Genomic DNA, 2,500 nt, shown 5'->3' with positions numbered 1-2,500 from the left:
CCGTATTAAGGCGATACCGCGAATGGCTCAATATATCAGTTTTGGTTCCTTAGATCTTACCTCGGTTACTTGGATAACTGTGGTAATTCTAGAGCTAATACATGCAATCAGAACTCTGACCAGTGATGGGATGAGTGCTTTTATTAGATCAAAACCAATCGACGGAGGGCCTCGCGTCCGAAGTCGTTAATTTTGATGAATCTGGATAACTTTTGCCGATCGCATGGTCCAGCACCGGCGACGCATCTTTCAAATGTCTGCCTTATCAACTTTCGATGGTAGTTTCTGCGACTACCATGGTTGTCACGGGTAACGGGGAATCAGGGTTCGATTCCGGAGAGGGAGCCTGAGAAACGGCTACCACATCCAAGGAAGGCAGCAGGCGCGCAAATTACCCACTCCCGGCACGGGGAGGTAGTGACGAAAAATAACGATACGGGACTCTTACGAGGCCTCGTAATCGGAATGAGTACACTTTAAATATTTTAACGAGGAACAATTGGAGGGCAAGTCTGGTGCCAGCAGCCGCGGTAACTCCAGCTCCAATAGCGTATACTAAAATTGTTGCGGTTAAAAAGCTCGTAGTTGCATTTGTGCGCCGCGCTGTCGGTGCACCGCATCCGCGGTGATACTGACACGTCTGCGGAGCATATCGTCGGTGAGCCGTCGGTAAAACGGCGGTTCAATATCAAAATCCTATCGCGGTGCTCTTCGGTGAGTGTCGAGATGGGCCGACAATTTTACTTTGAACAAATTAGAGTGCTCAAAGCGGGCTCAAAATGCTGCTTGAATATTTCGTGCATGGAATAATAGAATATGATCTCGGTTCTATTTTGTTGGTTTTCAGAACTCCGAGGTAATGATTAATAGGGATAACTGGGGGCATTCGTATTGCGACGTTAGAGGTGAAATTCTTGGATCGTCGCAAGACGAACATCAGCGAAAGCATTTGCCAAAGGTGTTTTCATCAATCAAGAACGAAAGTTAGAGGTTCGAAGGCGATTAGATACCGCCCTAGTTCTAACCGTAAATATGTCATCTAGCGATCCGCCGACGTTACTACGATGGCTCGGCGGGCAGCTTCCGGGAAACCAAAGATTTTGGACTCCGGGGGGAGTATGGTTGCAAAGCTGAAACTTAAAGGAATTGACGGAAGGGCACCACCAGGAGTGGAGCCTGCGGCTTAATTTGACTCAACACGGGAAATCTCACCAGGCCCGGACACCGGAAGGATTGACAGATTAACAGCTCTTTCTTGATTCGGTGGGTGGTGGTGCATGGCCGTTCTTAGTTGGTGGAGCGATTTGTCTGGTTAATTCCGGTAACGAACGAGACTCTAGCCTGCTAAATAGGCGTCGTCATTTAGGTGTGCGCCGCTCCGGTGGCGCAACTCACTGGCGACGTATTAAAATTCTTCTTAGAGGGACCGGCGGCTTCGAGCCGCACGAGATTGAGCAATAACAGGTCTGTGATGCCCTTAGATGTCCTGGGCCGCACGCGCGCTACACTGAAGGAATCAGCATGTTCTCCCTGGCCTAGAGGCCCGGGCAACCCGTTGAAACTCCTTCGTGCTGGGGATTGGGGTTTGCAATTATCCCCCATAAACGAGGAATTCCTAGTAAGCGCGAGTCATAAGCTCGCGTTGATTACGTCCCTGCCCTTTGTACACACCGCCCGTCGCTACTACCGATTGAATGATTTAGTGAGGTCTTCGGACCGACACGCGGTGGCTTCACGGCCGTCGGCGTTGCTGGGAAGTTGACCAAACTTGATCATTTAGAGGAAGTAAAAGTCGTAACAAGGTTTCCGTAGGGGAACCTGCGGAAGGATCATTAACGTGTGTGTATGTGTGCGAGACGCGTGATATGTTCACGAACGTTGTTGCGCCGCTGTTGCTGTTGTTGCTGTTGCGACGACGACGACGACGACGACGACGACTTCGTACATACCGTGTTTACACATATATATATGTAATACATCCATAATGATATATATATATACGACATATATACATATATATGTACGTACGCGCGCGCTGCTGTTCGTATCTAATGCGGACGAGCGCGCGCGCGTGTGCGTGCGTGTGTGTGTGCGTGTTTGTATATATGTATAAAAAATAAAATGTGAAATAATTGTCTCTAGCGTCTATTACGCCTAACGGCGCAGCGGCGACGGCGCCGTGGCGGTGGCCGGTGGCGGTGGTGGCATTCGTCGAAAGTGCTACCGCCGCCGCTGCCTCCGCCGCCGTCGAAGCGGCCGGGTGGCGGAAAAACGCCGAGAGACGAGCGCCGACCGGGGCATACCAAACGGAGCGTTCGAAGCGGTGAAAATCCCCACTGCCTAGCTCAGGCCCTTTATTGTCGGTTGGCGCTATACAAAACGAAATTTAAGCGGTTAGAAAGATGACAATGTCGTGCGTCACGCCAGCTCGTTGGGGGGTGCGCGGGTCGTCGTCGTTCATCATTCTAAAGGATTCGCGTCGGGGCGTTAAGCTTTTTCG

General features: G+C 50.7%; 1 non-coding gene across 1 annotated transcript in view; it reads left to right on the top strand.

Moving 5' to 3' along the window:
- Positions 1–1,835, top strand: part of LOC137929127 (small subunit ribosomal RNA) — a 1,904-nt gene extending 69 nt beyond the window's left edge. Inside the window, exon 1 of the ribosomal RNA XR_011108701.1 lies at positions 1–1,835. This exon is cut by the window's left edge and continues 69 nt beyond it. This is a non-coding gene — a ribosomal RNA (small subunit ribosomal RNA).
- Positions 1,836–2,500: the final 665 nt, after the last annotated feature.

This window comes from Battus philenor, unplaced genomic scaffold (assembly GCF_028537555.1).
Source record: "Battus philenor isolate CCGP_79_NKW_IND1 unplaced genomic scaffold, ilBatPhil1.0.hap1 SCAF_42, whole genome shotgun sequence".
Lineage (NCBI taxonomy): Eukaryota > Metazoa > Arthropoda > Insecta > Lepidoptera > Papilionidae > Battus > Battus philenor.
This window is presented reverse-complemented; position numbering and strand designations above follow the sequence as displayed.